Raw genomic sequence first — 13,534 nt, 5'->3', positions numbered from 1 at the left:
TTCTATTTTGGTTCTTATGAAAACACATGCGTGACAAGAGAGCAAATAAAATATGTAACCATATTCATTTCAGGTATAATAAAGATTTGAAATGCATCACAAGATTCTTTATTCCTTCTTATAGTTCCAACTCTTTTCTTCAACCCTTTTTCATGTAGCTACACAAGTAAAAGCCCAACTGCGCCTGTGATCGTGCGCAAATGATTCACGTCTCTTGGCCATACTGCGGCTGAACAGCATATTCCTCCTTCCATACATCACCATCATCTCTCTGCAAGCCACAGATCAGCAGCAGTGAGTAGGCAAATGGGACAGGAAAAGCAGCAGCTACTTACTGTTAGACCTGGCGCCATTTGCATGGGTATCCCCTGCATTTTTTGCCTATGCCTCCTGTGTTTTTGCTGTGTGTTGGACTCCATTTTGCTGGTCTAGATGCTTTGGACACTTTGCCACTGCAGTTCAGTGCCAAAGTGCTAGTGCTCCCTTTGTAAAGTGTTGTTATGGATTGGTATTTCCATGATTGGCTGATCTGATTTACTAGTCAGTCCCTAGTATAGTGCACTGTGTGTGCCCAGGGTCTGGCAATCAAATGCTGCTAGTGGGCCGCCGCACTGATTGTGCCACCCACATAAGCAGCCTGTAAATGTAACTCTGGCCTGCCATTGCAGAGCCTGTGTGCAGTCTGGTACTGCCATGTCGACCTGCAAGTACACCCACCTGCCAGGCCACTACTTTGCCTTTTCTTACGTGTTAGTCACCTCTAAGGTAGGCCCAAGGTACCCCTCTGGGCAGGGTGCAGTGTATGTGAAAGGTAGGACATGCCCTGCTGATTGTGCATTACTGACAATTTCTTTTTTCACTATTCCAAGGCTACCTATTCCCATAGGATAGAATGGGGAGTTTCTTTATAACATCTTATAAACATAACTACCCCTGGGAACAAGGTGGGAAAATATAGTTTGCTATGCCTGAACTCAGAATGTTAAAATGCATTTTTTAGCGAGGGTGATTTTTAAATTCTGTGTTTGAAAATACTACTTTTAGAAAGTAGGTATTTTCTTGCTTAGCGATCCAGTGTGCCTCTGCTAGGTTTGTGTATTGCATGTTTGGCTTTTGGATGACAGGGGCTCCAGAGAGCCTGATGAGTCAGGGTTGGGCTGAATAGACCTGGTCTGCATTTAGAGTAGGGGGAGGAGATTTCCTTTCACCTGAATGGGCCTGGTCTGCCTTCTCCAATGCGTTCTCCACCTCCTGCCAGAAGCTGCACCAGAGAGGACATAACCGTTTTTTTACCAAGCACAGGGCTTCTCTGCCACCTGACAACAAAAGATTTTGTAGTATACATATTGGGGCCCAAACCCCAGAACTTCAGATCATTTCTGGGAATCAAGAGGAACCTTTGCCAAGGAGAAGAGCCAGAGAAGCTGAGGAGGAATACTGCCCCTGTGCTGTTTTCTGTGTGGGGTTGGTCTACAGTGGCTACTTGCTGCCAAGGAAAGGAGAAAAGGACTTGCTGTGTCCCCTGCTTGAAGAAGATCTCCAAGGGCTTAAATTGAGCTTACCTACTGTTCTGAAGTCTCAGGGATACAAAGACTTCACCACCAGCTCCCCTGAACTTCCTTGCTGTGAATTCTGACTTGCTCAGAGGTGCCTGCTGTCTTTTTGGACCTCTGGAGGCTGTTTGCCGCTGAGAAAAGTAACGCAACTTCGAGAAGAGAGACGCATCCGCACCTGTTTCCGACACATCGGCGAAGAAATTGTCGCAGCGCCTGCCTGCGGCTCGAGGAATCGCAGCACGCCGCATTGAGCGCACCGATCTCTGAAGTCTGACATTGCACCAATTTCGACGCGAGGCCTGCTGTGCAGCTGCAAGAGTTCACGCATCGTTCTGGACCGTCGCATTGAGGCGCAAAGTTTGTCGCATCGTTGGGGGACGCAGTAAGAAACCAACGCATCACCTCCCCATACTGTAAGAAACTGACGCATCACCTCCTCTCTGGTAAAGAACCGTCACATCACCTCCCCTGCGCTGCAGTAAGGAACCGACGCATCACCTCCCCCAGAGCAAGGAACCGACGCATCACGTTCCCTGAGCGTAAGGAACCAATGCATCACATTCCCTGCAGCCCATTTTGTTTGTTTGCATGACGCATCCAAGTGCCGCATCTGCAATTTGCTTTGAACTGAACTATTTCTGACATCTGAAAGACATATTTTTATTACTGTGTTGTGGATTTTTGTTGTTTGGTCTTGTTTTGGTTTCGATAAAGATTACTTATTTTTCTAAACTGGTGTGGTGTACATTTGTAGTGTTTTCACTGTATTACTGTATGTGTTCACAAATGCTTTACACGCTGCCTCTGAGATAAGCCTGTCTGCTCATGCCAAGCTACCAATGGGGTGAGCAGGGGTTATTTTAGGAGTGTATCCCCTTAACATGACTAGAAGCAAGGGTCCCTATTTGGACAAAGCTACCTACCTCTGCCAAATAGAAACCCCCATTTCTAACACTTACTTTTCCAATTCAATGTCCATAACATGTCACAGAATAGTTGTGAGATTAAGCAACCTATTCATAACAAGCTGTGTTGAAAGCACCAACAGGCCTACCAGAACACACAACCTACAACTTGACAGAAGAAAAGGATTAACATATCACCATGAACAAAACAGAACATAATAATTTATTGTGGATAGCATGCTGGCCTCTATCAAAATGTCTATGTCACTATGATGCAAGTTTAATTAACTGTATTGAATTTTTTCAGGGCCCAAGTAGGTATTTAAATGATGCATGTTTAACAAGAGACTTTGAAGAGTAGAGATGCTTGTAGTGTTAGAAAATCTAGACACCAGCAGGGGTGTGGAAATCCTATAGCTCGACGGCCAGGACATATTGTTTGGGGTAAATGATAAGTTTTCATTTTTATTTTGTAGTTAGGAAAAGTAGGTCCAACCTTCTGCAGCACAAACCCTTTGGCTGCCAGATTACAGTACCTTATTAAGGATCAGAGAACAGCATTCTCCGCAGTTAAGGTAATATTTGTGCCCTTATGTTAATGCTTTTCAAATTTGTATTTATGATGTATTGATACCAAGCCTTTATCATTAGTGTGAGCGCTTTAAGGAAATGTTGTAAGTTTAGACTGCACTACCGACAGTGGTTCCAGGATAAAAATGTGTACACGCATTAGCAAAGCTTAACAATAAGAGGCTATGTAGCAAGCTTCCAGAATGCTCTCTGATTATATGCAAGTATATGCAAAAGCTTGAAAGCAAGATTGATGATTCATTGCTTTCAAAATAAAAAGTTTATTTTTAAAAAATGCAACTAAGACAAACACATTTTTCTAACTTACTGGGAAATTTTAAGTACCATTACTGTGAAGCATCATTCAGTAAAATTAGTTGATGCATGCCAGTATTTTCCCAAAAATATTCCTAATGGAAAATCAGTGTAACCAGTTTCAACAAAATTATCGGAGACATGAAAATAAACAGACATTAGCAAAGACAATAGGTATGACATTGTTGGTCAGCCTTTTGATTTGGTCAATTTGTGTGTAGCATGGCTTTTGTAAAACTTTATAGTTGTGGAAGCTGCCAGGCCCTCATCGTTATAACCAACATTGGAAAAAGCAAAACATATTTTTGGTCTCAAAAACCACACATTGCCACAGTAGTTCCCGGCATTGAACAAAACATTTTTGCATGCCAATATGCCCCTTAAGAAAGAGCAGAATGCCGTCACTCATAGTGAAGCAAACAGAGAGAGGGAGAGACGAGAAGAGAGAGAATTTTCATAAAAACAAAAGCTCTGAGTTAGCGCCAGACCTAAGTAGGTACCCAATTCTTACAGAAAGTCCAAAAGTCAACCCATGGATATGTGTTTAATTTTCTGAGGTCTAGAATTGGCCTCCACTCTCCAGACTTCTTTTTTATCAGAAAGAAATGGGAATAAAAACCTTTTCTCACCTGAGAGTGAGGCCCATTCTTCTATAGCGCCTTTCAGGAGCATAACCATGGCTTCTTTTCTGAAGTTTGAGAAGAGGTGGAAGCCTCTTCAGAGGTGGATGAGGCGGTGGGATCTTCACGAATTCTAGGGTATGACCATACTTTACTATGTCCAGGACCCACTTGTCCAAAGGGATTTTTCTCTATTGGTCGAAATGTAAGGAAATATTTGCAGCATTGGGGTTGGTTCATAGCGGAATTGTTGCAGGTGCTGGGGAGGTGTCACTGTTTTCACTGTCCCTAGCCTGAGGGGGTTGTTTTCTTCTGTTTTGCTGTCTGGAGTAAGCAGCAGCTGGAGGGGCTTTATACGACTGCTGGTGTTGATAGCCATATCTATATTGGTATGTCTGTGGCTGGAATTTCTGATAGTTCCCTCGAAAAGAATAAGATCCTCTGCCACAGGCCCCCGGAAAGGTGGTCTTCATATACTGGCGTGTTCCTAAAGCTTTAGCTGTATCTGTGTCTTTCTTTATTTCCTGTAAGGCATTGTCAATGTGTTTGCCAAACAGTGTGTCCCCATCAAACGGCATGTCTAAAATCTTACTTTGTACCTCAGGACGAAAGGTGGTAGACTTGAGCCTTCCTTGGCGATGGAGAACTGCTGCTCCAGCTAGTTGCCTAAAACCTAGAGGCAAAATCCATAGATATGTCTATAATTTCCAATGCTGACCTTTCCCCTTCAGGTAGAATCTTTCTTGCTTCTTGCTTTTTGTCGTCCGGCAAAAAATTGAGGTATGGCACAACATCAGACCACATTTGGTGGTTGAATCTCCCTAGAATTGCTTGGGAATTTGCGGCACACACTGATGCGCCAGCCATAGTGGTGAATCTTTTCCCAATATTGTCCAAGCGCCTTCCATCCTTATCGGGTGGCGCAGTAATGGATACTGAAGGATTCTGTGATCTTTGCTGTGCAGCCTGGGAAATTACTGAATCCGGTCTAGGTTGTCCTACCAGGCCTGCAGGTGCATCGACAGGGGCCTTTGTATTTTTGTCAATTCTAGGAAGGATTGCCAGCACTGAATAGGGATTCTTCATGATTTTTATGCCTTCTTCACAGATATGATCTAAGTTGGGAATTGCGCGGTCAGATTTTCTGTTTTTGGTTCTTAAAATCATATAGGAAGCAGTCATACTGCTTGGTAGGCATGGGCAGGTAGAAACAAGTTGCTGCTTTTTCCATAATAGCATGGAAGCCCCCAATATCCTCAAGAGGAGAATCAATTGCTTGAAGAGCCGGAGGAGAAGGTGTCGGAATTAGGTAGTCTTCCCACTCATCTATGGTAGTAGGCATCTTAGGAATTTCACCTAATCATCAACATCCTGTGGCATCTGATCTTGGAGCACAGGCACAGAATCCTGATCCTCTGTCATGGGTACCGAAGCTGCTGCTGAATCTAGAACAGGTGGAGAAGACCTTTGTTTCTCAACAGAACCTGCTGCTGCAGGGAAGAGAGTGTGGTAGCCCTTCAGCATTGCTGTCAAATCCTGTACTAACGCCATAGGCATCTGAATAATGGGTTCTTGGCGAGGCATCAATACCTCGGACCTTTCCATAGGTTGATGGTAGTGCGTGCCATAATATTCATCTCATCCTCCTCCTCTTGAAATATTACGTTGAGTTGAGAGGGGCTGAGGACCGGACTGAACAACCCATCATCCTCAGATTCATCCACAAATTGACTAGGAGGCAAAGGAGAGACTTGAGAAGGGTCCTGGTAGGAACCTCTTGTCGACGGGATCGTCAACGAGAACCTGGATGACAAGATTGGAGTAAATCGTAATGAAGAGGGCCTTCTTTGTTGCGACGTCAATGAGAACTTCCTCGACAGTGAAACAGACACCGTCAATGCTGAAATAGCTGTAGTCAACGACGGTGTAATCATCGTCGATTCAGTTGTCGGCAGAACTACTGTCTCTGACGACGAAGTGGTCGTTGCCGACGGAGGTATCGTCGACGACGGTAGAGTCGTTGACCGAGGCAAGGTTGTCATTGATGGTGTAGGAGCCGAAGGCAAAGAGATTATCATCGCAGATGGCTCAGTCTTCGTCGAAGCCTCCGTCGACAATGCAAGCGCCCACGAGGAATGCTGGGGTGCAATATTCAAGGGCGGTTTCGTCATCGACAGTCTTTTTTGAAGCGACGAGGAGGTCTTGACATACTCCGAGTCTTAGGCTGCTTGGAGGCAGTCTTCGAGGCCATTTTTTAGGCAGCTTTTTGCCACAGATTTCTCCTCAGAAGGGAATCGCAACTTCCCTTTATTAGAGGCAGTATGTTCAGATCCATGATGGGTCTTTTCTGAAGATTTCTTGTGTCCCTCAGGGGATTCCTCATAGCTGTCCCTTTTCTTAGCAAGATGGACTGACTGGGAACTAATGCTGCCTTCCTCATCAGGCACCAGAGGTCTTTGATTTCAGCCTTTCCAGCCAAATTAGTAATCTGCTTTCCCTGTCTTTTAATGTCTTGGAGGAAAAAGTCCTGCAGATCCTACAGTCTTTAACCTTATGAAGAGGGTACAGGCAATAAATACATTCCTTGTGGGGATCTTCAAAATGTAGCCTATTCTTCCCAAATGATACACAAGGCCTGAATAATTCTTTTTCAGAGGAATCAGACATTAAGTACTCACAAAAAATCCAATTGAAGAGAAAGAAACTGAGCAGAGCTCAGGGAGACTCCCAGTCACAACAACGTGCAATAGAAAATCTGAGGGACTTTCCTCTCTGTGGAGTGTTCTAGAGGGTGTTAGAGCCTGATTGGCTGAGTTTCAACTTTGGTACCGTGAGACTACCACGTTGACGGCGGGGATGATTCACTCATATGCATCTATGAAAGATCCAATACAGGATAACTATTGCTTACCCCTACCTCTAGCCCTAGTATGCAGATCTGCAGAAAGGTGGCAAAATAGTGGAATTGCTACTATTCAAACCCTATTATGGTATGAGCTCTGGCATAATCAGAGAGACTATTTTTAGAGCTCTTATATAATGAGACTGCTGCCATAATATGTTGCCTCACTACATGGCACCAAAGAGACAAGTGGAATTTGTTACAGGACAAGTAGATTTAAAAAACAACCTGTCCCATGGACAAGTAGATATTTTATTAAAATCCACACCCCTGCACCAGGTTTGGTTGATCATAGCTGGTATAAGTAACAAAATGGCTCTACATTCCTGAAGTCAGCATAGAAAAAGGTTACTAAAAGGGTCTCTCCTTCAGAGCCTACCACCAGATTAAAAAAAAAAAAAAAAATGTAGGCCTGCCTTTGTCATTTGAAAAAAAGATTTTAAAATATGGAAAAAGCAAATCTACTACACATAATTGAAAGTTGACATTCGTGGCGGTCAGTGACCTGAGTGCCAAAAGTATGAGCCTTTCATTTGTCCTCGAGACAGTTGCCTCACTGCTTTGTGCTGGAAACTCCCTACTTACAATATCATCCATTTATATGTGCTGTCTAATTGCTCTAGGAGACTGATGCAAAGACTTACAGAGTTAGCCACACCACCTGAAGTTCTCAAAAGTTGATTTGTAATGTCAAGATTGTGACAACACCTTCACTGAATCAGCTCCCAGTCCCAAAAGTTATATTTCTAATATTCAAATCTGAAGCTGGTGTCATCTTTGTTCATGAAGATATTTTTTGGCATGAAACATTTCATTGCTAGTCACCATGGCAGCATCATGCTTCTTTTACAATTGCCTCCTTTGAAGACCATCTAAAAAGGCCTTATGAGGTGCCACAGGGGTCAGTACTCACTCCCAATTATATTTAATCCATATATCGAACCCCTTGATGGGCTCTCAGATAGTGGGTCCTGTTCTCAGATAGTGGGTCCTGTTTAAGGTATACTACAAGCATACTGTTTTTTAAATATCATGCTAGAAAAACGTAAGTATATATTGGTAAGTATAGATTTTCTATAATTAACTCCATATTTATGTCAAAGTACATACACGTGGAGTTAAAAATAGTAAACCTAAACTTATCTAAATATATTTATCTCCACAATATTATGGTAGTCGATATTTTGGCTATGATATTTTAGTAGGTCAATATTTTTTTTACATGATATTCATACATAAATCTCAATTACCACCAATATGCGGGTGGCACACTGATGTACATCAGGATTAATGATGGCACCTCCATCAACCCCCTAAAGGACACTGTCCAAAATACAAATATGGATGTGCGGAAGGACAACTAAATCTGAATCAAAACAAAACCGATGTTATGGTAATCAGCTGCAACCATGAAAACAATGCTTCTACAAAACAACGTACTTACCTTCAGTAACTCCTTGTATGGTAGAGACTATCTAGATGTAGATTCCTTTACTTCCAATATTCCCCATGCCTCAGACTGGATCCGGAAAATATTCAGCAATAACCAACTGGCCCTGCGTCTTATGCGTCGAATGTGATGTGAGCGATGCCTATATCAGCTCCACCGCAGGGCCCTGACATCAGTTTCTTTACATGACTATTTCCTTGCAAGAATCATGGAGTAATGTGAGAAGGCTGATTGATCAGTGTGCTGATACTAAGGGCCTACTGGGAGCTTTTAGGTAAAGGAACCGGTTCACAGAACAGGAGGGATCTGTAAGGAGTCTGCGGCTAGACAGAGTCGTTACCACATAAGGCGATACTGAAGGTAAGCAACTTGTTATTTGATAGAATACTTCTAGCCGCTAATTCCTTACCCTAGAATAAATACCAAAGCAATATCTCCCTGGAGGGGGGTGTGCAAACTGGCTCAGACCAAAAAGTCTTGGAGCCTTCATTGTTTTCCTCTTAAACATTTTACGTCACAGCTCTAAGAAGTCCACCAGGAGCCTAAAGAATTCTGTCATTCCTAACTCGCGAGACACTACAAAAGGTGTACACGAGTCTCGAGTCCTGCTTGAGTCAAATTTCCTCTCTGAGCGAGCGCTGCCTTGGAAACTTCAAAGCACAGAAAAACGGACATTTCCCATTCTTGGCAGAGGGGAAATGGATCTAACCAAGGTTCTGCGCAGTTGAAGAGGAGACCTTGCACCACCTCCGCACAGAGACAAAACTCATGATCTGCAAGGCATGGACGGCTGACTTTGTCCGCCCTGACATTCAGAGAGCCTGCCAGGTATTGTACGATCAGGAAAATGTCCTGATGTTCCAGCCACGTCCAGAGGCACAGGGCCATCAGGCACAGTGTCCATGACTCCACTATGCCCAGTTTTTTGCAGTACCACATTGCAATAGTGTTGTCCGTGAACACCTGAAACAGCCTTCCCCTGATGTATGGCAAGCAAATCTCTCTCAAGTCCAACAAGCTTATGGCGAGCCGAGACTCTGCCTCTCTCAGATGGCTGCCTCAACCCAGGACGGACACATCTGTCTCCACTGTAAAATCTGGGTGGGGAGGGGAGAGGTGTTTGCCGCTGACTTAATTGCTGTTTGTCATCCTCCATTGCAGATCTTTTTCAGTTCACTCTGATATCTGGACCAGGTCAGAAAGATTGTGCTGGTGCTGGGCCAGGCCTAATGTGACTTCAGTTGCCAGTGCAGTACCCGCATATGCCATTGAGCGTACTTCACTAGCAGGTTGCAAGTGGCCATCAGACACAGCAGTCTCTGAGTCAATCTCACCAAAATCCAGGATCGAGGTTGAAACATTATGATAATAGCCCAAAAATCCTAGACTCGCCGCTGCGGAGGATACGTGTGGAACTTCACTGTGCCCAGAATGGCTTAGATGAAAAGTATCATCTCAGAGGGAGACAGGTGCGACTTCGGCAGGTTTATAGTGAGCCCAGGGAGTGCAGAGACCCACCCTACTCTGAAGGTGGCCATCATCAGCCAATCTTGCCTTCATCAGCCAATCATCGAGGTAGAGGTAGAGGTAGAGGAAGACTGGAACCCCTGAACTTGACAGATGGGCTGCAATCACCGTCATCACTTTCATGAACACCCGAGGGGCGCTGGTAAGGGCAAGTAAACTGAAAGTGCTCGTGTCCCACATTGCACCACAGGTAACGTCTGTGGATCAGCAGGATAGGGATATGGAAATATGCTTCCTGCCGGTTCAATACTACCATCTAGGGTCCAGGGAAGACAGGACCTGAACCAATGAGAGCATTTTTGAATTACTCCTTTTTCAGGAAGTAGTTGAGGGAGCACAGATCTAGTATAGGACGAAGGCCTCCACCCTACTTAGGCACCAGGAAGTAGCATGAATAGCAACCCCAACCTACTTCTGATGTTGGAACCCTCTCAATGGCTCCGTTGGCCAAAAAAGTCTGCACTTTGTGAGACATCAGGGAGAGATGGTCCTCAGTCAGCCAATCTGAGGACCGGTAGCAGGGGCGGCGGGATTTCTGTGAATGGTAAGTCGGAACCTCTCCTAACAATCTGGAGCATCTACTTGTATAAAGTTATGGCTTGTCAGTGGGGCAGATGGTGCCTGATCTTGTTGCCAATTGGTTCCCTGTGATGCTGTGAAGGTACATTAAAAAGATTTGGAGACTGTGGATTCTTGGCTGGGAGGTTTGTTTGTGGGGGCTATGTCTGCGCACACAAAAGGACTGGTGAGTCTACTGGCTGTGATGGTAAAGAACATGGCTTGTAGCCCCTACCGTAGCCATTGAAAGAGCAAAAGCAAGAGTGTGGCTGGCGTGGGGCCATGGTGAGTCCCAACGAATGGCCGGTGGCCCTACTCTCCTTAAAGCTCCATGCAACAATTCACTCTTGTCGCTCAACAGGTGAGTGCAGTCGAAGGGCACATCCATAAAGGATGACTGGACATCCCCTGAGAAGCCAGTCAATTTCAGCCAGGCGAGCATCTAATAAGGCAATGACTTTGCTCAGCGCGTCGGTCGTATCCAGTCTGCAGTATACTGTGAACTCTGCAGCATCCTTGCCATCGGGAATAGGCTGGGTCAGTATGGCTGGGCCTCCTCCGAGACCATGGGCAGCACTTAGGCATTCAAGACCCACACTGTGTGGCTGCACTGCCCCAAGAGGCACATGTTGTTCACTGACCAAGGTGCAAGGCTAGTGGAGCCGAAAATCCTTCCCAAAAGTATCCAGCGTCTAAGACTCCCTATCCAATGGACTGATGGGGATCATACAAGGATGAACTTTGGATGTTGAGGCCTGCACCACCACGTACTCGGTGGGGAGGGGGGGAGACAGACAGGTGGCATACAGTCTACGACCACATCCGTCCTCCGCACCACCATAGCAAATGAGGCCCCTTCCTCTGCAGCCACACTAGAAGGAGAGACCAGGGCAGTATGTGGTGAAGTAACCAGACCAATGGCATCATCAGCCAGATCCTCATACCAGTTTTTCTTTAGCCAATTCAAGGGGGTCAGAGTAGCCAAAGGGATCCTCAGATCTGCCCCAATAATATTCCTCAAAGGGCCTGTCAGGAAAGGAATGCACTGTCTCCAACCCGGAAGCTCTAGGTCCGGAGGGCACCTGAGTTGGCGTACGTCTAGCACGGATACAGCTCCGTATCGGAGTCAGGAATTATGATGGGTTTGGCACTTTTTTATTCTTTTGTGGAGTTTTATATATCGTGAACTAGACCCGAAGGTTTCAGAGCGCTTTACATGAGCACCAGTTAAGTTACAGACGGACACATTAATTTTTGTTAGGCACGGGGAGATTAAGTGATTTGCTCAGAATCTCAGAATGTTGAGCGTTCCTTGTTGAGACTCAAACCTGTTTCCCCAGCACCAAGGTTGACTTTCCTAGCCGTTAGGCCACATTTTCTCCCCACTTGAAACTATGCCACTGGACCAAACAGCAGTAATGGTTGTGGATGTGCAATTGAAGTCAGTCAGAATCCAAGAACTGATACAGAGGGCCCAACTGGCACTGAGGGTTAATCCACCAGTAGAGAACCAGTTGGGGCACCTACTGAACACCTAGGGTCCAAAGGCGCTCCAGACAGGTCTAGATGCCCAAATATGAAGTGCATTGCCTCATAAAACTCTGAGTTGGACAGGGCTCACTCTGGCTCCAGGGAAGTCAGGGAGGCGTGGAGCGGATGGACCCAGGTGTGCAGGCTCCACGGGGAGGTCTATGAGCTGTGCCAAGACTTGTGGAGTTGTTTCCACGCCTAGTCCGAAGGGGACTGCCACGATGAAGTCAAAAGACGATTTGATTCCTTTATGTGGGACTTCCCAGACAATGATCTGGACCTTGATGACGACCAGCAGGAGCGGGTCCAGAACCTTCCATGCAACCGGGACTAGGAACAGTGAGGAGTTGTCCAGTGTCAAGCGGGCAGGAGCTTCAAGGTAGGCTCTCAAAACACTTTGGGATTCATAGTACAACAGTCGGGGCAGGCCCTGGAGTCGTGGACAAGCTCCATGCACCACAAGCGAACCAGGTAGTTGTCGGTTAGTGACATTTGCCTAGGACAGGCTCCACAGGGATCAAAAAGGTCAACCAAAAGCCGAAAAAGTTAGTCAAAAACATGTCTGAGCTTGCTCTTCCAGATCCACGCTGAAGGTGTGGAAAGAAAGAAACTGATATAATAGGCTGAGGTGGCACCTACATAGGCACCACACAAATCACATCTGGCACGGATGACATGCCAATGTGGAGTCGATTGGTGCTATCTACCGGCGTGCAGAGGTACTGCTCATGTTTTCTGGATCCAGTCTCACACTTGGGGAATATTCTAAGGTAAGGAATCTGCAGCTCGAAGTCTCTATCAGATACATGTTTTACTCAACTTAAAGAAGCTGGTCCATGCTTTGAGCTAATTCAAAAAGTCAAATCCCTTTGGTTTACATTAGCCAAATAAACCAAGATGCCCATATAAAATCACTGGCAAAGAATGTAGTTCACCAAGTACAACTCATAAATTCAATATATAGAGCAGACAACTTAAAATCTTTTTGCTCTGACCACCCCTTAATCAAACTCTTTTGAAGTTTGGCCCCCCTCAAAACTATATGGCAAGGATTTGCTAAGCGAGAGGGATGATTGCAGAGGGCGGGGATCACAAGATCATTTTAGGGGTGCCTTCTGTAGGTCATAATACACACTAAATGTGGGACTTATTAAAAAGAAAAAAACAACAGCATGAAACAATAACAAAATTGACCAACAACACTACTCCCTTTAGAGTTGCTGTGGGTCCCAATGCATCTCCACCTGCTGCACTAATGATGGCTGTAGCCCTACGAAGCAGGCTATCTCCTCTTCTTTCACTCCTTCCCTATCATGTCTGACCATCTCTTCAATCTCGGAACTAGCTCTTTTTCTGGAAAAAAGGGCTATTGCATTATTTTCACCATGGGTGCCAACTGCACTAATTCTAGAAAGAAAAATTAGCCCCCTTTCCCACTTTTTATAGTAAAACATTCACCCTGGGCACCTGCTGCACTAATGCCTTGCTGTCAACGCTGAGTTTTGTTAACAACATGGGCTCCCATCTCTCACCCTCCCTCTCCCTCCCAGCTCTCATTATCCCTCTCCTTCTCATCTCTCTGATGCTCAAATCAAGCGGTC

General features: G+C 45.2%; 1 protein-coding gene across 1 annotated transcript in view; it reads right to left on the bottom strand.

The window, feature by feature from the left end:
* Positions 1–13,534, bottom strand: part of TSLIG3A (tRNA splicing ligase complex subunit 3A) — a 481,344-nt gene that overhangs the window by 72,371 nt on the left and 395,439 nt on the right. The window lies entirely within an intron of this gene.

The sequence above is a fragment of the Triturus cristatus genome, chromosome 6 (assembly GCF_964204655.1).
Source record: "Triturus cristatus chromosome 6, aTriCri1.1, whole genome shotgun sequence".
In the NCBI taxonomy this organism is placed as follows: domain Eukaryota; kingdom Metazoa; phylum Chordata; class Amphibia; order Caudata; family Salamandridae; genus Triturus; species Triturus cristatus.
The sequence above is the reverse complement of the archived record's forward strand: the minus strand, read 5'-3'. Positions and strand labels throughout refer to the sequence as shown.